The 19631-nt window shown below is 46.6% G+C and overlaps 32 non-coding genes across 32 annotated transcripts; all 32 read left to right on the top strand.

Annotated features, from left to right (window-relative positions):
* The first annotated feature begins 202 nt into the window (after positions 1-202).
* Positions 203-275, top strand: Trnar-ccu (transfer RNA arginine (anticodon CCU)). Its single transcript has one exon. It is a non-coding gene; the product is annotated as a tRNA-Arg (tRNA).
* Positions 276-777: 502 nt separating this feature from the next.
* On the top strand, positions 778-850 carry Trnar-ccu (transfer RNA arginine (anticodon CCU)). The gene has a single exon. It is a non-coding gene; the product is annotated as a tRNA-Arg (tRNA).
* A 502-nt stretch (positions 851-1352) lies between these two features.
* On the top strand, positions 1353-1425 carry Trnar-ccu (transfer RNA arginine (anticodon CCU)). The gene has a single exon. It is a non-coding gene; the product is annotated as a tRNA-Arg (tRNA).
* Positions 1426-1927: 502 nt separating this feature from the next.
* Trnar-ccu (transfer RNA arginine (anticodon CCU)) lies at positions 1928-2000 on the top strand. The gene has a single exon. It is a non-coding gene; the product is annotated as a tRNA-Arg (tRNA).
* Positions 2001-2502: 502 nt separating this feature from the next.
* Trnar-ccu (transfer RNA arginine (anticodon CCU)) lies at positions 2503-2575 on the top strand. Its single transcript has one exon. It is a non-coding gene; the product is annotated as a tRNA-Arg (tRNA).
* A 502-nt stretch (positions 2576-3077) lies between these two features.
* On the top strand, positions 3078-3150 carry Trnar-ccu (transfer RNA arginine (anticodon CCU)). Its single transcript has one exon. It is a non-coding gene; the product is annotated as a tRNA-Arg (tRNA).
* Positions 3151-3652: 502 nt separating this feature from the next.
* On the top strand, positions 3653-3725 carry Trnar-ccu (transfer RNA arginine (anticodon CCU)). The gene has a single exon. It is a non-coding gene; the product is annotated as a tRNA-Arg (tRNA).
* Positions 3726-4227: 502 nt separating this feature from the next.
* On the top strand, positions 4228-4300 carry Trnar-ccu (transfer RNA arginine (anticodon CCU)). Its single transcript has one exon. It is a non-coding gene; the product is annotated as a tRNA-Arg (tRNA).
* Positions 4301-4802: 502 nt separating this feature from the next.
* On the top strand, positions 4803-4875 carry Trnar-ccu (transfer RNA arginine (anticodon CCU)). The gene has a single exon. It is a non-coding gene; the product is annotated as a tRNA-Arg (tRNA).
* A 502-nt stretch (positions 4876-5377) lies between these two features.
* Trnar-ccu (transfer RNA arginine (anticodon CCU)) lies at positions 5378-5450 on the top strand. The gene has a single exon. It is a non-coding gene; the product is annotated as a tRNA-Arg (tRNA).
* Positions 5451-5952: 502 nt separating this feature from the next.
* Trnar-ccu (transfer RNA arginine (anticodon CCU)) lies at positions 5953-6025 on the top strand. The gene has a single exon. It is a non-coding gene; the product is annotated as a tRNA-Arg (tRNA).
* A 502-nt stretch (positions 6026-6527) lies between these two features.
* Positions 6528-6600, top strand: Trnar-ccu (transfer RNA arginine (anticodon CCU)). The gene has a single exon. It is a non-coding gene; the product is annotated as a tRNA-Arg (tRNA).
* A 502-nt stretch (positions 6601-7102) lies between these two features.
* Trnar-ccu (transfer RNA arginine (anticodon CCU)) lies at positions 7103-7175 on the top strand. Its single transcript has one exon. It is a non-coding gene; the product is annotated as a tRNA-Arg (tRNA).
* Positions 7176-7677: 502 nt separating this feature from the next.
* Positions 7678-7750, top strand: Trnar-ccu (transfer RNA arginine (anticodon CCU)). Its single transcript has one exon. It is a non-coding gene; the product is annotated as a tRNA-Arg (tRNA).
* A 502-nt stretch (positions 7751-8252) lies between these two features.
* On the top strand, positions 8253-8325 carry Trnar-ccu (transfer RNA arginine (anticodon CCU)). The gene has a single exon. It is a non-coding gene; the product is annotated as a tRNA-Arg (tRNA).
* A 502-nt stretch (positions 8326-8827) lies between these two features.
* On the top strand, positions 8828-8900 carry Trnar-ccu (transfer RNA arginine (anticodon CCU)). Its single transcript has one exon. It is a non-coding gene; the product is annotated as a tRNA-Arg (tRNA).
* A 502-nt stretch (positions 8901-9402) lies between these two features.
* Trnar-ccu (transfer RNA arginine (anticodon CCU)) lies at positions 9403-9475 on the top strand. Its single transcript has one exon. It is a non-coding gene; the product is annotated as a tRNA-Arg (tRNA).
* A 502-nt stretch (positions 9476-9977) lies between these two features.
* Trnar-ccu (transfer RNA arginine (anticodon CCU)) lies at positions 9978-10050 on the top strand. The gene has a single exon. It is a non-coding gene; the product is annotated as a tRNA-Arg (tRNA).
* Positions 10051-10552: 502 nt separating this feature from the next.
* On the top strand, positions 10553-10625 carry Trnar-ccu (transfer RNA arginine (anticodon CCU)). The gene has a single exon. It is a non-coding gene; the product is annotated as a tRNA-Arg (tRNA).
* Positions 10626-11127: 502 nt separating this feature from the next.
* Trnar-ccu (transfer RNA arginine (anticodon CCU)) lies at positions 11128-11200 on the top strand. The gene has a single exon. It is a non-coding gene; the product is annotated as a tRNA-Arg (tRNA).
* Positions 11201-11702: 502 nt separating this feature from the next.
* Positions 11703-11775, top strand: Trnar-ccu (transfer RNA arginine (anticodon CCU)). The gene has a single exon. It is a non-coding gene; the product is annotated as a tRNA-Arg (tRNA).
* A 502-nt stretch (positions 11776-12277) lies between these two features.
* Trnar-ccu (transfer RNA arginine (anticodon CCU)) lies at positions 12278-12350 on the top strand. The gene has a single exon. It is a non-coding gene; the product is annotated as a tRNA-Arg (tRNA).
* A 502-nt stretch (positions 12351-12852) lies between these two features.
* Trnar-ccu (transfer RNA arginine (anticodon CCU)) lies at positions 12853-12925 on the top strand. Its single transcript has one exon. It is a non-coding gene; the product is annotated as a tRNA-Arg (tRNA).
* Positions 12926-13427: 502 nt separating this feature from the next.
* Trnar-ccu (transfer RNA arginine (anticodon CCU)) lies at positions 13428-13500 on the top strand. Its single transcript has one exon. It is a non-coding gene; the product is annotated as a tRNA-Arg (tRNA).
* A 502-nt stretch (positions 13501-14002) lies between these two features.
* On the top strand, positions 14003-14075 carry Trnar-ccu (transfer RNA arginine (anticodon CCU)). The gene has a single exon. It is a non-coding gene; the product is annotated as a tRNA-Arg (tRNA).
* Positions 14076-14577: 502 nt separating this feature from the next.
* Positions 14578-14650, top strand: Trnar-ccu (transfer RNA arginine (anticodon CCU)). The gene has a single exon. It is a non-coding gene; the product is annotated as a tRNA-Arg (tRNA).
* Positions 14651-16302: 1652 nt separating this feature from the next.
* Trnar-ccu (transfer RNA arginine (anticodon CCU)) lies at positions 16303-16375 on the top strand. The gene has a single exon. It is a non-coding gene; the product is annotated as a tRNA-Arg (tRNA).
* Positions 16376-16877: 502 nt separating this feature from the next.
* Positions 16878-16950, top strand: Trnar-ccu (transfer RNA arginine (anticodon CCU)). Its single transcript has one exon. It is a non-coding gene; the product is annotated as a tRNA-Arg (tRNA).
* A 502-nt stretch (positions 16951-17452) lies between these two features.
* On the top strand, positions 17453-17525 carry Trnar-ccu (transfer RNA arginine (anticodon CCU)). Its single transcript has one exon. It is a non-coding gene; the product is annotated as a tRNA-Arg (tRNA).
* A 502-nt stretch (positions 17526-18027) lies between these two features.
* Positions 18028-18100, top strand: Trnar-ccu (transfer RNA arginine (anticodon CCU)). Its single transcript has one exon. It is a non-coding gene; the product is annotated as a tRNA-Arg (tRNA).
* A 502-nt stretch (positions 18101-18602) lies between these two features.
* On the top strand, positions 18603-18675 carry Trnar-ccu (transfer RNA arginine (anticodon CCU)). Its single transcript has one exon. It is a non-coding gene; the product is annotated as a tRNA-Arg (tRNA).
* A 502-nt stretch (positions 18676-19177) lies between these two features.
* Trnar-ccu (transfer RNA arginine (anticodon CCU)) lies at positions 19178-19250 on the top strand. The gene has a single exon. It is a non-coding gene; the product is annotated as a tRNA-Arg (tRNA).
* Positions 19251-19631: the final 381 nt, after the last annotated feature.

Genomic DNA, 19631 nt, shown 5'->3' on the forward strand with positions numbered 1-19631 from the left:
ACGCTACAGCCTAAGGCGGCAGGTATAAGAATTGCCAGCAGAAAGTAGGTGCATGGACTTCGATACATCTGAGTATGTACATGAACACAAGAAAGGCTCATGCGACGTCCTGACTCTCTGCAGACGTAGGGGAGCGCACCAGGAAGGGTAAACTTCGCAAGTGTTCATTTTAGCAAGCACACCGCCAACACCGCTCCAGCCAGCCTCTGTGGCCTAATGGATAAGGCATCGGTCTCCTAAACCGGGGATTGTGGGTTCGAGTCCCACCAGAGGTACACGTTTTACTCACTGGGGCAAAATCTCTCTCACCACGTACAGATGTAATAGTTGAGAAAGTTGGCCTTCCTGAGTGTTTACAGGTATCCCAGATATCACGAAGATATGAAAATATGCACTTACTGACTAGCTGAAACGAAACTACGGCCATTATCAATCGAATTCTTAGCTGCGAAAATGTTTCGAAGCGCGATGGCGCTGCGAAAGGAAACGCTATTTTAAAATTACTTGTTGCTAAACAGTATGACACATATGAATAGTCAGTCAACTGTCTTGTGTGCAGGACTTGGAGTTCAGATACGCTACAGCCTAAGGCGGCAGGTATAAGAATTGCCAGCAGAAAGTAGGTGCATGGACTTCGATACATCTGAGTATGTACATGAACACAAGAAAGGCTCATGCGACGTCCTGACTCTCTGCAGACGTAGGGGAGCGCACCAGGAAGGGTAAACTTCGCAAGTGTTCATTTTAGCAAGCACACCGCCAACACCGCTCCAGCCAGCCTCTGTGGCCTAATGGATAAGGCATCGGTCTCCTAAACCGGGGATTGTGGGTTCGAGTCCCACCAGAGGTACACGTTTTACTCACTGGGGCAAAATCTCTCTCACCACGTACAGATGTAATAGTTGAGAAAGTTGGCCTTCCTGAGTGTTTACAGGTATCCCAGATATCACGAAGATATGAAAATATGCACTTACTGACTAGCTGAAACGAAACTACGGCCATTATCAATCGAATTCTTAGCTGCGAAAATGTTTCGAAGCGCGATGGCGCTGCGAAAGGAAACGCTATTTTAAAATTACTTGTTGCTAAACAGTATGACACATATGAATAGTCAGTCAACTGTCTTGTGTGCAGGACTTGGAGTTCAGATACGCTACAGCCTAAGGCGGCAGGTATAAGAATTGCCAGCAGAAAGTAGGTGCATGGACTTCGATACATCTGAGTATGTACATGAACACAAGAAAGGCTCATGCGACGTCCTGACTCTCTGCAGACGTAGGGGAGCGCACCAGGAAGGGTAAACTTCGCAAGTGTTCATTTTAGCAAGCACACCGCCAACACCGCTCCAGCCAGCCTCTGTGGCCTAATGGATAAGGCATCGGTCTCCTAAACCGGGGATTGTGGGTTCGAGTCCCACCAGAGGTACACGTTTTACTCACTGGGGCAAAATCTCTCTCACCACGTACAGATGTAATAGTTGAGAAAGTTGGCCTTCCTGAGTGTTTACAGGTATCCCAGATATCACGAAGATATGAAAATATGCACTTACTGACTAGCTGAAACGAAACTACGGCCATTATCAATCGAATTCTTAGCTGCGAAAATGTTTCGAAGCGCGATGGCGCTGCGAAAGGAAACGCTATTTTAAAATTACTTGTTGCTAAACAGTATGACACATATGAATAGTCAGTCAACTGTCTTGTGTGCAGGACTTGGAGTTCAGATACGCTACAGCCTAAGGCGGCAGGTATAAGAATTGCCAGCAGAAAGTAGGTGCATGGACTTCGATACATCTGAGTATGTACATGAACACAAGAAAGGCTCATGCGACGTCCTGACTCTCTGCAGACGTAGGGGAGCGCACCAGGAAGGGTAAACTTCGCAAGTGTTCATTTTAGCAAGCACACCGCCAACACCGCTCCAGCCAGCCTCTGTGGCCTAATGGATAAGGCATCGGTCTCCTAAACCGGGGATTGTGGGTTCGAGTCCCACCAGAGGTACACGTTTTACTCACTGGGGCAAAATCTCTCTCACCACGTACAGATGTAATAGTTGAGAAAGTTGGCCTTCCTGAGTGTTTACAGGTATCCCAGATATCACGAAGATATGAAAATATGCACTTACTGACTAGCTGAAACGAAACTACGGCCATTATCAATCGAATTCTTAGCTGCGAAAATGTTTCGAAGCGCGATGGCGCTGCGAAAGGAAACGCTATTTTAAAATTACTTGTTGCTAAACAGTATGACACATATGAATAGTCAGTCAACTGTCTTGTGTGCAGGACTTGGAGTTCAGATACGCTACAGCCTAAGGCGGCAGGTATAAGAATTGCCAGCAGAAAGTAGGTGCATGGACTTCGATACATCTGAGTATGTACATGAACACAAGAAAGGCTCATGCGACGTCCTGACTCTCTGCAGACGTAGGGGAGCGCACCAGGAAGGGTAAACTTCGCAAGTGTTCATTTTAGCAAGCACACCGCCAACACCGCTCCAGCCAGCCTCTGTGGCCTAATGGATAAGGCATCGGTCTCCTAAACCGGGGATTGTGGGTTCGAGTCCCACCAGAGGTACACGTTTTACTCACTGGGGCAAAATCTCTCTCACCACGTACAGATGTAATAGTTGAGAAAGTTGGCCTTCCTGAGTGTTTACAGGTATCCCAGATATCACGAAGATATGAAAATATGCACTTACTGACTAGCTGAAACGAAACTACGGCCATTATCAATCGAATTCTTAGCTGCGAAAATGTTTCGAAGCGCGATGGCGCTGCGAAAGGAAACGCTATTTTAAAATTACTTGTTGCTAAACAGTATGACACATATGAATAGTCAGTCAACTGTCTTGTGTGCAGGACTTGGAGTTCAGATACGCTACAGCCTAAGGCGGCAGGTATAAGAATTGCCAGCAGAAAGTAGGTGCATGGACTTCGATACATCTGAGTATGTACATGAACACAAGAAAGGCTCATGCGACGTCCTGACTCTCTGCAGACGTAGGGGAGCGCACCAGGAAGGGTAAACTTCGCAAGTGTTCATTTTAGCAAGCACACCGCCAACACCGCTCCAGCCAGCCTCTGTGGCCTAATGGATAAGGCATCGGTCTCCTAAACCGGGGATTGTGGGTTCGAGTCCCACCAGAGGTACACGTTTTACTCACTGGGGCAAAATCTCTCTCACCACGTACAGATGTAATAGTTGAGAAAGTTGGCCTTCCTGAGTGTTTACAGGTATCCCAGATATCACGAAGATATGAAAATATGCACTTACTGACTAGCTGAAACGAAACTACGGCCATTATCAATCGAATTCTTAGCTGCGAAAATGTTTCGAAGCGCGATGGCGCTGCGAAAGGAAACGCTATTTTAAAATTACTTGTTGCTAAACAGTATGACACATATGAATAGTCAGTCAACTGTCTTGTGTGCAGGACTTGGAGTTCAGATACGCTACAGCCTAAGGCGGCAGGTATAAGAATTGCCAGCAGAAAGTAGGTGCATGGACTTCGATACATCTGAGTATGTACATGAACACAAGAAAGGCTCATGCGACGTCCTGACTCTCTGCAGACGTAGGGGAGCGCACCAGGAAGGGTAAACTTCGCAAGTGTTCATTTTAGCAAGCACACCGCCAACACCGCTCCAGCCAGCCTCTGTGGCCTAATGGATAAGGCATCGGTCTCCTAAACAGGGGATTGTGGGTTCGAGTCCCACCAGAGGTACACGTTTTACTCACTGGGGCAAAATCTCTCTCACCACGTACAGATGTAATAGTTGAGAAAGTTGGCCTTCCTGAGTGTTTACAGGTATCCCAGATATCACGAAGATATGAAAATATGCACTTACTGACTAGCTGAAACGAAACTACGGCCATTATCAATCGAATTCTTAGCTGCGAAAATGTTTCGAAGCGCGATGGCGCTGCGAAAGGAAACGCTATTTTAAAATTACTTGTTGCTAAACAGTATGACACATATGAATAGTCAGTCAACTGTCTTGTGTGCAGGACTTGGAGTTCAGATACGCTACAGCCTAAGGCGGCAGGTATAAGAATTGCCAGCAGAAAGTAGGTGCATGGACTTCGATACATCTGAGTATGTACATGAACACAAGAAAGGCTCATGCGACGTCCTGACTCTCTGCAGACGTAGGGGAGTGCACCAGGAAGGGTAAACTTCGCAAGTGTTCATTTTAGCAAGCACACCGCCAACACCGCTCCAGCCAGCCTCTGTGGCCTAATGGATAAGGCATCGGTCTCCTAAACCGGGGATTGTGGGTTCGAGTCCCACCAGAGGTACACGTTTTACTCACTGGGGCAAAATCTCTCTCACCACGTACAGATGTAATAGTTGAGAAAGTTGGCCTTCCTGAGTGTTTACAGGTATCCCAGATATCACGAAGATATGAAAATATGCACTTACTGACTAGCTGAAACGAAACTACGGCCATTATCAATCGAATTCTTAGCTGCGAAAATGTTTCGAAGCGCGATGGCGCTGCGAAAGGAAACGCTATTTTAAAATTACTTGTTGCTAAACAGTATGACACATATGAATAGTCAGTCAACTGTCTTGTGTGCAGGACTTGGAGTTCAGATACGCTACAGCCTAAGGCGGCAGGTATAAGAATTGCCAGCAGAAAGTAGGTGCATGGACTTCGATACATCTGAGTATGTACATGAACACAAGAAAGGCTCATGCGACGTCCTGACTCTCTGCAGACGTAGGGGAGCGCACCAGGAAGGGTAAACTTCGCAAGTGTTCATTTTAGCAAGCACACCGCCAACACCGCTCCAGCCAGCCTCTGTGGCCTAATGGATAAGGCATCGGTCTCCTAAACCGGGGATTGTGGGTTCGAGTCCCACCAGAGGTATACGTTTTACTCACTGGGGCAAAATCTCTCTCACCACGTACAGATGTAATAGTTGAGAAAGTTGGCCTTCCTGAGTGTTTACAGGTATCCCAGATATCACGAAGATATGAAAATATGCACTTACTGACTAGCTGAAACGAAACTACGGCCATTATCAATCGAATTCTTAGCTGCGAAAATGTTTCGAAGCGCGATGGCGCTGCGAAAGGAAACGCTATTTTAAAATTACTTGTTGCTAAACAGTATGACACATATGAATAGTCAGTCAACTGTCTTGTGTGCAGGACTTGGAGTTCAGATACGCTACAGCCTAAGGCGGCAGGTATAAGAATTGCCAGCAGAAAGTAGGTGCATGGACTTCGATACATCTGAGTATGTACATGAACACAAGAAAGGCTCATGCGACGTCCTGACTCTCTGCAGACGTAGGGGAGCGCACCAGGAAGGGTAAACTTCGCAAGTGTTCATTTTAGCAAGCACACCGCCAACACCGCTCCAGCCAGCCTCTGTGGCCTAATGGATAAGGCATCGGTCTCCTAAACCGGGGATTGTGGGTTCGAGTCCCACCAGAGGTACACGTTTTACTCACTGGGGCAAAATCTCTCTCACCACGTACAGATGTAATAGTTGAGAAAGTTGGCCTTCCTGAGTGTTTACAGGTATCCCAGATATCACGAAGATATGAAAATATGCACTTACTGACTAGCTGAAACGAAACTACGGCCATTATCAATCGAATTCTTAGCTGCGAAAATGTTTCGAAGCGCGATGGCGCTGCGAAAGGAAACGCTATTTTAAAATTACTTGTTGCTAAACAGTATGACACATATGAATAGTCAGTCAACTGTCTTGTGTGCAGGACTTGGAGTTCAGATACGCTACAGCCTAAGGCGGCAGGTATAAGAATTGCCAGCAGAAAGTAGGTGCATGGACTTCGATACATCTGAGTATGTACATGAACACAAGAAAGGCTCATGCGACGTCCTGACTCTCTGCAGACGTAGGGGAGCGCACCAGGAAGGGTAAACTTCGCAAGTGTTCATTTTAGCAAGCACACCGCCAACACCGCTCCAGCCAGCCTCTGTGGCCTAATGGATAAGGCATCGGTCTCCTAAACCGGGGATTGTGGGTTCGAGTCCCACCAGAGGTACACGTTTTACTCACTGGGGCAAAATCTCTCTCACCACGTACAGATGTAATAGTTGAGAAAGTTGGCCTTCCTGAGTGTTTACAGGTATCCCAGATATCACGAAGATATGAAAATATGCACTTACTGACTAGCTGAAACGAAACTACGGCCATTATCAATCGAATTCTTAGCTGCGAAAATGTTTCGAAGCGCGATGGCGCTGCGAAAGGAAACGCTATTTTAAAATTACTTGTTGCTAAACAGTATGACACATATGAATAGTCAGTCAACTGTCTTGTGTGCAGGACTTGGAGTTCAGATACGCTACAGCCTAAGGCGGCAGGTATAAGAATTGCCAGCAGAAAGTAGGTGCATGGACTTCGATACATCTGAGTATGTACATGAACACAAGAAAGGCTCATGCGACGTCCTGACTCTCTGCAGACGTAGGGGAGCGCACCAGGAAGGGTAAACTTCGCAAGTGTTCATTTTAGCAAGCACACCGCCAACACCGCTCCAGCCAGCCTCTGTGGCCTAATGGATAAGGCATCGGTCTCCTAAACCGGGGATTGTGGGTTCGAGTCCCACCAGAGGTACACGTTTTACTCACTGGGGCAAAATCTCTCTCACCACGTACAGATGTAATAGTTGAGAAAGTTGGCCTTCCTGAGTGTTTACAGGTATCCCAGATATCACGAAGATATGAAAATATGCACTTACTGACTAGCTGAAACGAAACTACGGCCATTATCAATCGAATTCTTAGCTGCGAAAATGTTTCGAAGCGCGATGGCGCTGCGAAAGGAAACGCTATTTTAAAATTACTTGTTGCTAAACAGTATGACACATATGAATAGTCAGTCAACTGTCTTGTGTGCAGGACTTGGAGTTCAGATACGCTACAGCCTAAGGCGGCAGGTATAAGAATTGCCAGCAGAAAGTAGGTGCATGGACTTCGATACATCTGAGTATGTACATGAACACAAGAAAGGCTCATGCGACGTCCTGACTCTCTGCAGACGTAGGGGAGCGCACCAGGAAGGGTAAACTTCGCAAGTGTTCATTTTAGCAAGCACACCGCCAACACCGCTCCAGCCAGCCTCTGTGGCCTAATGGATAAGGCATCGGTCTCCTAAACCGGGGATTGTGGGTTCGAGTCCCACCAGAGGTACACGTTTTACTCACTGGGGCAAAATCTCTCTCACCACGTACAGATGTAATAGTTGAGAAAGTTGGCCTTCCTGAGTGTTTACAGGTATCCCAGATATCACGAAGATATGAAAATATGCACTTACTGACTAGCTGAAACGAAACTACGGCCATTATCAATCGAATTCTTAGCTGCGAAAATGTTTCGAAGCGCGATGGCGCTGCGAAAGGAAACGCTATTTTAAAATTACTTGTTGCTAAACAGTATGACACATATGAATAGTCAGTCAACTGTCTTGTGTGCAGGACTTGGAGTTCAGATACGCTACAGCCTAAGGCGGCAGGTATAAGAATTGCCAGCAGAAAGTAGGTGCATGGACTTCGATACATCTGAGTATGTACATGAACACAAGAAAGGCTCATGCGACGTCCTGACTCTCTGCAGACGTAGGGGAGCGCACCAGGAAGGGTAAACTTCGCAAGTGTTCATTTTAGCAAGCACACCGCCAACACCGCTCCAGCCAGCCTCTGTGGCCTAATGGATAAGGCATCGGTCTCCTAAACCGGGGATTGTGGGTTCGAGTCCCACCAGAGGTACACGTTTTACTCACTGGGGCAAAATCTCTCTCACCACGTACAGATGTAATAGTTGAGAAAGTTGGCCTTCCTGAGTGTTTACAGGTATCCCAGATATCACGAAGATATGAAAATATGCACTTACTGACTAGCTGAAACGAAACTACGGCCATTATCAATCGAATTCTTAGCTGCGAAAATGTTTCGAAGCGCGATGGCGCTGCGAAAGGAAACGCTATTTTAAAATTACTTGTTGCTAAACAGTATGACACATATGAATAGTCAGTCAACTGTCTTGTGTGCAGGACTTGGAGTTCAGATACGCTACAGCCTAAGGCGGCAGGTATAAGAATTGCCAGCAGAAAGTAGGTGCATGGACTTCGATACATCTGAGTATGTACATGAACACAAGAAAGGCTCATGCGACGTCCTGACTCTCTGCAGACGTAGGGGAGCGCACCAGGAAGGGTAAACTTCGCAAGTGTTCATTTTAGCAAGCACACCGCCAACACCGCTCCAGCCAGCCTCTGTGGCCTAATGGATAAGGCATCGGTCTCCTAAACCGGGGATAGTGGGTTCGAGTCCCACCAGAGGTACACGTTTTACTCACTGGGGCAAAATCTCTCTCACCACGTACAGATGTAATAGTTGAGAAAGTTGGCCTTCCTGAGTGTTTACAGGTATCCCAGATATCACGAAGATATGAAAATATGCACTTACTGACTAGCTGAAACGAAACTACGGCCATTATCAATCGAATTCTTAGCTGCGAAAATGTTTCGAAGCGCGATGGCGCTGCGAAAGGAAACGCTATTTTAAAATTACTTGTTGCTAAACAGTATGACACATATGAATAGTCAGTCAACTGTCTTGTGTGCAGGACTTGGAGTTCAGATACGCTACAGCCTAAGGCGGCAGGTATAAGAATTGCCAGCAGAAAGTAGGTGCATGGACTTCGATACATCTGAGTATGTACATGAACACAAGAAAGGCTCATGCGACGTCCTGACTCTCTGCAGACGTAGGGGAGCGCACCAGGAAGGGTAAACTTCGCAAGTGTTCATTTTAGCAAGCACACCGCCAACACCGCTCCAGCCAGCCTCTGTGGCCTAATGGATAAGGCATCGGTCTCCTAAACCGGGGATTGTGGGTTCGAGTCCCACCAGAGGTACACGTTTTACTCACTGGGGCAAAATCTCTCTCACCACGTACAGATGTAATAGTTGAGAAAGTTGGCCTTCCTGAGTGTTTACAGGTATCCCAGATATCACGAAGATATGAAAATATGCACTTACTGACTAGCTGAAACGAAACTACGGCCATTATCAATCGAATTCTTAGCTGCGAAAATGTTTCGAAGCGCGATGGCGCTGCGAAAGGAAACGCTATTTTAAAATTACTTGTTGCTAAACAGTATGACACATATGAATAGTCAGTCAACTGTCTTGTGTGCAGGACTTGGAGTTCAGATACGCTACAGCCTAAGGCGGCAGGTATAAGAATTGCCAGCAGAAAGTAGGTGCATGGACTTCGATACATCTGAGTATGTACATGAACACAAGAAAGGCTCATGCGACGTCCTGACTCTCTGCAGACGTAGGGGAGCGCACCAGGAAGGGTAAACTTCGCAAGTGTTCATTTTAGCAAGCACACCGCCAACACCGCTCCAGCCAGCCTCTGTGGCCTAATGGATAAGGCATCGGTCTCCTAAACCGGGGATTGTGGGTTCGAGTCCCACCAGAGGTACACGTTTTACTCACTGGGGCAAAATCTCTCTCACCACGTACAGATGTAATAGTTGAGAAAGTTGGCCTTCCTGAGTGTTTACAGGTATCCCAGATATCACGAAGATATGAAAATATGCACTTACTGACTAGCTGAAACGAGACTACGGCCATTATCAATCGAATTCTTAGCTGCGAAAATGTTTCGAAGCGCGATGGCGCTGCGAAAGGAAACGCTATTTTAAAATTACTTGTTGCTAAACAGTATGACACATATGAATAGTCAGTCAACTGTCTTGTGTGCAGGACTTGGAGTTCAGATACGCTACAGCCTAAGGCGGCAGGTATAAGAATTGCCAGCAGAAAGTAGGTGCATGGACTTCGATACATCTGAGTATGTACATGAACACAAGAAAGGCTCATGCGACGTCCTGACTCTCTGCAGACGTAGGGGAGCGCACCAGGAAGGGTAAACTTCGCAAGTGTTCATTTTAGCAAGCACACCGCCAACACCGCTCCAGCCAGCCTCTGTGGCCTAATGGATAAGGCATCGGTCTCCTAAACCGGGGATTGTGGGTTCGAGTCCCACCAGAGGTACACGTTTTACTCACTGGGGCAAAATCTCTCTCACCACGTACAGATGTAATAGTTGAGAAAGTTGGCCTTCCTGAGTGTTTACAGGTATCCCAGATATCACGAAGATATGAAAATATGCACTTACTGACTAGCTGAAACGAAACTACGGCCATTATCAATCGAATTCTTAGCTGCGAAAATGTTTCGAAGCGCGATGGCGCTGCGAAAGGAAACGCTATTTTAAAATTACTTGTTGCTAAACAGTATGACACATATGAATAGTCAGTCAACTGTCTTGTGTGCAGGACTTGGAGTTCAGATACGCTACAGCCTAAGGCGGCAGGTATAAGAATTGCCAGCAGAAAGTAGGTGCATGGACTTCGATACATCTGAGTATGTACATGAACACAAGAAAGGCTCATGCGACGTCCTGACTCTCTGCAGACGTAGGGGAGCGCACCAGGAAGGGTAAACTTCGCAAGTGTTCATTTTAGCAAGCACACCGCCAACACCGCTCCAGCCAGCCTCTGTGGCCTAATGGATAAGGCATCGGTCTCCTAAACCGGGGATTGTGGGTTCGAGTCCCACCAGAGGTACACGTTTTACTCACTGGGGCAAAATCTCTCTCACCACGTACAGATGTAATAGTTGAGAAAGTTGGCCTTCCTGAGTGTTTACAGGTATCCCAGATATCACGAAGATATGAAAATATGCACTTACTGACTAGCTGAAACGAGACTACGGCCATTATCAATCGAATTCTTAGCTGCGAAAATGTTTCGAAGCGCGATGGCGCTGCGAAAGGAAACGCTATTTTAAAATTACTTGTTGCTAAACAGTATGACACATATGAATAGTCAGTCAACTGTCTTGTGTGCAGGACTTGGAGTTCAGATACGCTACAGCCTAAGGCGGCAGGTATAAGAATTGCCAGCAGAAAGTAGGTGCATGGACTTCGATACATCTGAGTATGTACATGAACACAAGAAAGGCTCATGCGACGTCCTGACTCTCTGCAGACGTAGGGGAGCGCACCAGGAAGGGTAAACTTCGCAAGTGTTCATTTTAGCAAGCACACCGCCAACACCGCTCCAGCCAGCCTCTGTGGCCTAATGGATAAGGCATCGGTCTCCTAAACCGGGGATTGTGGGTTCGAGTCCCACCAGAGGTACACGTTTTACTCACTGGGGCAAAATCTCTCTCACCACGTACAGATGTAATAGTTGAGAAAGTTGGCCTTCCTGAGTGTTTACAGGTATCCCAGATATCACGAAGATATGAAAATATGCACTTACTGACTAGCTGAAACGAAACTACGGCCATTATCAATCGAATTCTTAGCTGCGAAAATGTTTCGAAGCGCGATGGCGCTGCGAAAGGAAACGCTATTTTAAAATTACTTGTTGCTAAACAGTATGACACATATGAATAGTCAGTCAACTGTCTTGTGTGCAGGACTTGGAGTTCAGATACGCTACAGCCTAAGGCGGCAGGTATAAGAATTGCCAGCAGAAAGTAGGTGCATGGACTTCGATACATCTGAGTATGTACATGAACACAAGAAAGGCTCATGCGACGTCCTGACTCTCTGCAGACGTAGGGGAGCGCACCAGGAAGGGTAAACTTCGCAAGTGTTCATTTTAACAAGCACACCGCCAACACCGCTCCAGCCAGCCTCTGTGGCCTAATGGATAAGGCATCGGTCTCCTAAACCGGGGATTGTGGGTTCGAGTCCCACCAGAGGTACACGTTTTACTCACTGGGGCAAAATCTCTCTCACCACGTACAGATGTAATAGTTGAGAAAGTTGGCCTTCCTGAGTGTTTACAGGTATCCCAGATATCACGAAGATATGAAAATATGCACTTACTGACTAGCTGAAACGAGACTACGGCCATTATCAATCGAATTCTTAGCTGCGAAAATGTTTCGAAGCGCGATGGCGCTGCGAAAGGAAACGCTATTTTAAAATTACTTGTTGCTAAACAGTATGACACATATGAATAGTCAGTCAACTGTCTTGTGTGCAGGACTTGGAGTTCAGATACGCTACAGCCTAAGGCGGCAGGTATAAGAATTGCCAGCAGAAAGTAGGTGCATGGACTTCGATACATCTGAGTATGTACATGAACACAAGAAAGGCTCATGCGACGTCCTGACTCTCTGCAGACGTAGGGGAGCGCACCAGGAAGGGTAAACTTCGCAAGTGTTCATTTTAGCAAGCACACCGCCAACACCGCTCCAGCCAGCCTCTGTGGCCTAATGGATAAGGCATCGGTCTCCTAAACCGGGGATTGTGGGTTCGAGTCCCACCAGAGGTACACGTTTTACTCACTGGGGCAAAATCTCTCTCACCACGTACAGATGTAATAGTTGAGAAAGTTGGCCTTCCTGAGTGTTTACAGGTATCCCAGATATCACGAAGATATGAAAATATGCACTTACTGACTAGCTGAAACGAAACTACGGCCATTATCAATCGAATTCTTAGCTGCGAAAATGTTTCGAAGCGCGATGGCGCTGCGAAAGGAAACGCTATTTTAAAATTACTTGTTGCTAAACAGTATGACACATATGAATAGTCAGTCAACTGTCTTGTGTGCAGGACTTGGAGTTCAGATACGCTACAGCCTAAGGCGGCAGGTATAAGAATTGCCAGCAGAAAGTAGGTGCATGGACTTCGATACATCTGAGTATGTACATGAACACAAGAAAGGCTCATGCGACGTCCTGACTCTCTGCAGACGTAGGGGAGCGCACCAGGAAGGGTAAACTTCGCAAGTGTTCATTTTAGCAAGCACACCGCCAACACCGCTCCAGCCAGCCTCTGTGGCCTAATGGATAAGGCATCGGTCTCCTAAACCGGGGATTGTGGGTTCGAGTCCCACCAGAGGTACACGTTTTACTCACTGGGGCAAAATCTCTCTCACCACGTACAGATGTAATAGTTGAGAAAGTTGGCCTTCCTGAGTGTTTACAGGTATCCCAGATATCACGAAGATATGAAAATATGCACTTACTGACTAGCTGAAACGAAACTACGGCCATTATCAATCGAATTCTTAGCTGCGAAAATGTTTCGAAGCGCGATGGCGCTGCGAAAGGAAACGCTATTTTAAAATTACTTGTTGCTAAACAGTATGACACATATGAATAGTCAGTCAACTGTCTTGTGTGCAGGACTTGGAGTTCAGATACGCTACAGCCTAAGGCGGCAGGTATAAGAATTGCCAGCAGAAAGTAGGTGCATGGACTTCGATACATCTGAGTATGTACATGAACACAAGAAAGGCTCATGCGACGTCCTGACTCTCTGCAGACGTAGGGGAGCGCACCAGGAAGGGTAAACTTCGCAAGTGTTCATTTTAGCAAGCACACCGCCAACACCGCTCCAGCCAGCCTCTGTGGCCTAATGGATAAGGCATCGGTCTCCTAAACCGGGGATTGTGGGTTCGAGTCCCACCAGAGGTACACGTTTTACTCACTGGGGCAAAATCTCTCTCACCACGTACAGATGTAATAGTTGAGAAAGTTGGCCTTCCTGAGTGTTTACAGGTATCCCAGATATCACGAAGATATGAAAATATGCACTTACTGACTAGCTGAAACGAAACTACGGCCATTATCAATCGAATTCTTAGCTGCGAAAATGTTTCGAAGCGCGATGGCGCTGCGAAAGGAAACGCTATTTTAAAATTACTTGTTGCTAAACAGTATGACACATATGAATAGTCAGTCAACTGTCTTGTGTGCAGGACTTGGAGTTCAGATACGCTACAGCCTAAGGCGGCAGGTATAAGAATTGCCAGCAGAAAGTAGGTGCATGGACTTCGATACATCTGAGTATGTACATGAACACAAGAAAGGCTCATGCGACGTCCTGACTCTCTGCAGACGTAGGGGAGCGCACCAGGAAGGGTAAACTTCGCAAGTGTTCATTTTAGCAAGCACACCGCCAACACCGCTCCAGCCAGCCTCTGTGGCCTAATGGATAAGGCATCGGTCTCCTAAACCGGGGATTGTGGGTTCGAGTCCCACCAGAGGTACACGTTTTACTCACTGGGGCAAAATCTCTCTCACCACGTACAGATGTAATAGTTGAGAATGTTGGCCTTCCTGAGTGTTTACAGGTATCCCAGATATCACGAAGATATGAAAATATGCACTTACTGACTAGCTGAAACGAAACTACGGCCATTATCAATCGAATTCTTAGCTGCGAAAATGTTTCGAAGCGCGATGGCGCTGCGAAAGGAAACGCTATTTTAAAATTACTTGTTGCTAAACAGTATGACACATATGAATAGTCAGTCAACTGTCTTGTGTGCAGGACTTGGAGTTCAGATACGCTACAGCCTAAGGCGGCAGGTATAAGAATTGCCAGCAGAAAGTAGGTGCATGGACTTCGATACATCTGAGTATGTACATGAACACAAGAAAGGCTCATGCGACGTCCTGACTCTCTGCAGACGTAGGGGAGCGCACCAGGAAGGGTAAACTTCGCAAGTGTTCATTTTAGCAAGCACACCGCCAACACCGCTCCAGCCAGCCTCTGTGGCCTAATGGATAAGGCATCGGTCTCCTAAACCGGGGATTGTGGGTTCGAGTCCCACCAGAGGTACACGTTTTACTCACTGGGGCAAAATCTCTCTCACCACGTACAGATGTAATAGTTGAGAAAGTTGGCCTTCCTGAGTGTTTACAGGTATCCCAGATATCACGAAGATATGAAAATATGCACTTACTGACTAGCTGAAACGAAACTACGGCCATTATCAATCGAATTCTTAGCTGCGAAAATGTTTCGAAGCGCGATGGCGCTGCGAAAGGAAACGCTATTTTAAAATTACTTGTTGCTAAACAGTATGACACATATGAATAGTCAGTCAACTGTCTTGTGTGCAGGACTTGGAGTTCAGATACGCTACAGCCTAAGGCGGCAGGTATAAGAATTGCCAGCAGAAAGTAGGTGCATGGACTTCGATACATCTGAGTATGTACATGAACACAAGAAAGGCTCATGCGACGTCCTGACTCTCTGCAGACGTAGGGGAGCGCACCAGGAAGGGTAAACTTCGCAAGTGTTCATTTTAGCAAGCACACCGCCAACACCGCTCCAGCCAGCCTCTGTGGCCTAATGGATAAGGCATCGGTATCCTAAACCGGGGATTGTGGGTTCGAGTCCCACCACAGGTACACGTTTTACTCACTGGGGCAAAATCTCTCTCACCACGTACAGATGTAATAGTTGAGAAAGTTGGCCTTCCTGAGTGTTTACAGGTATCCCAGATATCACGAAGATATGAAAATATGCACTTACTGACTAGCTGAAACGAAACTACGGCCATTATCAATCGAATTCTTAGCTGCGAAAATGTTTCGAAGCGCGATGGCGCTGCGAAAGGAAACGCTATTTTAAAATTACTTGTTGCTAAACAGTATGACACATATGAATAGTCAGTCAACTGTCTTGTGTGCAGGACTTGGAGTTCAGATACGCTACAGCCTAAGGCGGCAGGTATAAGAATTGCCAGCAGAAAGTAGGTGCATGGACTTCGATACATCTGAGTATGTACATGAACACAAGAAAGGCTCATGCGACGTCCTGACTCTCTGCAGACGTAGGGGAGCGCACCAGGAAGGGTAAACTTCGCAAGTGTTCATTTTAGCAAGCACACCGCCAACACCGCTCCAGCCAGCCTCTGTGGCCTAATGGATAAGGCATCGGTATCCTAAACCGGGGATTGTGGGTTCGAGTACCACCAGAGGTACACGTTTTACTCACTGGGGCAAAATCTCTCTCACCACGTACAGATGTAATAGTTGAGAAAGTTGGCCTTCCTGAGTGTTTACAGGTATCCCAGATATCACGAAGATATGAAAATATGCACTTACTGACTAGCTGAAACGAAACTACGGCCATTATCAATCGAATTCTTAGCTGCGAAAATGTTTCGAAGCGCGATGGCGCTGCGAAAGGAAACGCTATTTTAAAATTACTTGTTGCTAAACAGTATGACACATATGAATAGTCAGTCAACTGTCTTGTGTGCAGGACTTGGAGTTCAGATACGCTACAGCCTAAGGCGGCAGGTATAAGAATTGCCAGCAGAAAGTAGGTGCATGGACTTCGATACATCTGAGTATGTACATGAACACAAGAAAGGCTCATGCGACGTCCTGACTCTCTGCAGACGTAGGGGAGCGCACCAGGAAGGGTAAACTTCGCAAGTGTTCATTTTAGCAAGCACACCGCCAACACCGCTCCAGCCAGCCTCTGTGGCCTAATGGATAAGGCATCGGTCTCCTAAACCGGGGATTGTGGGTTCGAGTCCCACCAGAGGTACACGTTTTACTCACTGGGGCAAAATCTCTCTCACCACGTACAGATGTAATAGTTGAGAAAGTTGGCCTTCCTGAGTGTTTACAGGTATCCCAGATATCACGAAGATATGAAAATATGCACTTACTGACTAGCTGAAACGAAACTACGGCCATTATCAATCGAATTCTTAGCTGCGAAAATGTTTCGAAGCGCGATGGCGCTGCGAAAGGAAACGCTATTTTAAAATTACTTGTTGCTAAACAGTATGACACATATGAATAGTCAGTCAACTGTCTTGTGTGCAGGACTTGGAGTTCAGATACGCTACAGCCTAAGGCGGCAGGTATAAGAATTGCCAGCAGAAAGTAGGTGCATGGACTTCGATACATCTGAGTATGTACATGAACACAAGAAAGGCTCATGCGACGTCCTGACTCTCTGCAGACGTAGGGGAGCGCACCAGGAAGGGTAAACTTCGCAAGTGTTCATTTTAGCAAGCACACCGCCAACACCGCTCCAGCCAGCCTCTGTGGCCTAATGGATAAGGCATCGGTCTCCTAAACCGGGGATAGTGGGTTCGAGTCCCACCAGAGGTACACGTTTTACTCACTGGGGCAAAATCTCTCTCACCACGTACAGATGTAATAGTTGAGAAAGTTGGCCTTCCTGAGTGTTTACAGGTATCCCAGATATCACGAAGATATGAAAATATGCACTTACTGACTAGCTGAAACGAAACTACGGCCATTATCAATCGAATTCTTAGCTGCGAAAATGTTTCGAAGCGCGATGGCGCTGCGAAAGGAAACGCTATTTTAAAATTACTTGTTGCTAAACAGTATGACACATATGAATAGTCAGTCAACTGTCTTGTGTGCAGGACTTGGAGTTCAGATACGCTACAGCCTAAGGCGGCAGGTATAAGAATTGCCAGCAGAAAGTAGGTGCATGGACTTCGATACATCTGAGTATGTACATGAACACAAGAAAGGCTCATGCGACGTCCTGACTCTCTGCAGACGTAGGGGAGCGCACCAGGAAGGGTAAACTTCGCAAGTGTTCATTTTAGCAAGCACACCGCCAACACCGCTCCAGCCAGCCTCTGTGGCCTAATGGATAAGGCATCGGTCTCCTAAACCGGGGATTGTGGGTTCGAGTCCCACCAGAGGTACACGTTTTACTCACTGGGGCAAAATCTCTCTCACCACGTACAGATGTAATAGTTGAGAAAGTTGGCCTTCCTGAGTGTTTACAGGTATCCCAGATATCACGAAGATATGAAAATATGCACTTACTGACTAGCTGAAACGAAACTACGGCCATTATCAATCGAATTCTTAGCTGCGAAAATGTTTCGAAGCGCGATGGCGCTGCGAAAGGAAACGCTATTTTAAAATTACTTGTTGCTAAACAGTATGACACATATGAATAGTCAGTCAACTGTCTTGTGTGCAGGACTTGGAGTTCAGATACGCTACAGCCTAAGGCGGCAGGTATAAGAATTGCCAGCAGAAAGTAGGTGCATGGACTTCGATACATCTGAGTATGTACATGAACACAAGAAAGGCTCATGCGACGTCCTGACTCTCTGCAGACGTAGGGGAGCGCACCAGGAAGGGTAAACTTCGCAAGTGTTCATTTTAGCAAGCACACCGCCAACACCGCTCCAGCCAGCCTCTGTGGCCTAATGGATAAGGCATCGGTCTCCTAAACCGGGGATTGTGGGTTCGAGTCCCACCAGAGGTACACGTTTTACTCACTGGGGCAAAATCTCTCTCACCACGTACAGATGTAATAGTTGAGAAAGTTGGCCTTCCTGAGTGTTTACAGGTATCCCAGATATCACGAAGATATGAAAATATGCACTTACTGACTAGCTGAAACGAAACTACGGCCATTATCAATCGAATTCTTAGCTGCGAAAATGTTTCGAAGCGCGATGGCGCTGCGAAAGGAAACGCTATTTTAAAATTACTTGTTGCTAAACAGTATGACACATATGAATAGTCAGTCAACTGTCTTGTGTGCAGGACTTGGAGTTCAGATACGCTACAGCCTAAGGCGGCAGGTATAAGAATTGCCAGCAGAAAGTAGGTGCATGGACTTCGATACATCTGAGTATGTACATGAACACAAGAAAGGCTCATGCGACGTCCTGACTCTCTGCAGACGTAGGGGAGCGCACCAGGAAGGGTAAACTTCGCAAGTGTTCATTTTAGCAAGCACACCGCCAACACCGCTCCAGCCAGCCTCTGTGGCCTAATGGATAAGGCATCGGTCTCCTAAACCGGGGATTGTGGGTTCGAGTCCCACCAGAGGTACACGTTTTACTCACTGGGGCAAAATCTCTCTCACCACGTACAGATGTAATAGTTGAGAAAGTTGGCCTTCCTGAGTGTTTACAGGTATCCCAGATATCACGAAGATATGAAAATATGCACTTACTGACTAGCTGAAACGAAACTACGGCCATTATCAATCGAATTCTTAGCTGCGAAAATGTTTCGAAGCGCGATGGCGCTGCGAAAGGAAACGCTATTTTAAAATTACTTGTTGCTAAACAGTATGACACATATGAATAGTCAGTCAACTGTCTTGTGTGCAGGACTTGGAGTTCAGATACGCTACAGCCTAAGGCGGCAGGTATAAGAATTGCCAGCAGAAAGTAGGTGCATGGACTTCGATACATCTGAGTATGTACATGAACACAAGAAAGGCTCATGCGACGTCCTGACTCTCTGCAGACGTAGGGGAGCGCACCAGGAAGGGTAAACTTCGCAAGTGTTCATTTTAGCAAGCACACCGCCAACACCGCTCCAGCCAGCCTCTGTGGCCTAATGGATAAGGCATCGGTCTCCTAAACCGGGGATTGTGGGTTCGAGTCCCACCAGAGGTACACGTTTTACTCACTGGGGCAAAATCTCTCTCACCACGTACAGATGTAATAGTTGAGAAAGTTGGCCTTCCTGAGTGTTTACAGGTATCCCAGATATCACGAAGATATGAAAATATGCACTTACTGACTAGCTGAAACGAAACTACGGCCATTATCAATCGAATTCTTAGCTGCGAAAATGTTTCGAAGCGCGATGGCGCTGCGAAAGGAAACGCTATTTTAAAATTACTTGTTGCTAAACAGTATGACACATATGAATAGTCAGTCAACTGTCTTGTGTGCAGGACTTGGAGTTCAGATACGCTACAGCCTAAGGCGGCAGGTATAAGAATTGCCAGCAGAAAGTAGGTGCATGGACTTCGATACATCTGAGTATGTACA

This window comes from Schistocerca gregaria, chromosome 1 (genome assembly GCF_023897955.1).
Source record: "Schistocerca gregaria isolate iqSchGreg1 chromosome 1, iqSchGreg1.2, whole genome shotgun sequence".
Lineage (NCBI taxonomy): Eukaryota > Metazoa > Arthropoda > Insecta > Orthoptera > Acrididae > Schistocerca > Schistocerca gregaria.